Raw genomic sequence first — 1,075 nt, 5'->3', positions numbered from 1 at the left:
CTATAGTAGAAGACACTTGCCCAAGATGCCACGCAGTGGGATTGAACCCGGGACCATGTGGTTGATAAACAAGCTACTTACCACACAGCCACCCCTACGCCTGTATATATATATATATTATTCTTTTACTTGTTTCAATCATTTGACTGCAGCCATGCTGGAACACCACCTTCAAGAGTTTTAAGTCGAACAAATCGATCCCTAGCCCAGTACTTATTCTAACCGTCTCTTTTGCCGAACTGCTAAGTAAACGGGACGTAAACACACCAACACCGGTTGTCAAGCGGTGATTGGGAACAAACAAAGGCACAAAGACACACGCGCAGGTGTACACACACACGCACACACACACAAACACCTACACACACATATACATATATACGACGGCTTCTTTCAGTTTCCATCTGCGAAATCCACTCAGAGGGCTTTCACCGAATGTCCTCCCTTAAATGCTTCAAAAGCGTCGCAGTAGAACTCTCGATTTACGGTCTGGCCTTGGGGGACGAATTCTTGATGCACAACTTCACGTTTCCAAGTGACGTTCGTGGCAGATCTTCCAAATCATTCATCGTCTTCCAGGGAAGTTATTCCGCTTTTGAAGCGCTCGTGCCACTCGAGATATTGCGTACGACCCATTATCTTGTCGCCGTAAGCTTGCCAAAGTATCCTCAATGTCTCTGTGGCCGACTTCCCAAGCTCAACACAAAATTTTACGTTGGCTCTTTGTTTCATGTCCATGACAAAATCAGAAACCACAGCTTACACGTGATCACAATACATACATTTCACAACTTGGGACGTAAACACAGCGATGTCACTCGGCACACAGCCTCATGAAGGTCATTGCCAGTTCTCATTGCGCACGCAACTGTGTGCTGTCATCTGTTGGTGCGCTACAAATCTAGTCCGGGAACTTTCTGATACCACCACATATGTGCAAATATACAAATATATTCACAATTGTATGTATGTACGTATGTGTGTATGTGGGTATGTATACATGCATACAAAAACACACACACACACACATACATGCATATATATATATATATATATATATATATATATATATATA

Source organism: Octopus bimaculoides, chromosome 13 (genome assembly GCF_001194135.2).
Source record: "Octopus bimaculoides isolate UCB-OBI-ISO-001 chromosome 13, ASM119413v2, whole genome shotgun sequence".
In the NCBI taxonomy this organism is placed as follows: domain Eukaryota; kingdom Metazoa; phylum Mollusca; class Cephalopoda; order Octopoda; family Octopodidae; genus Octopus; species Octopus bimaculoides.
This window is presented reverse-complemented; position numbering follows the sequence as displayed.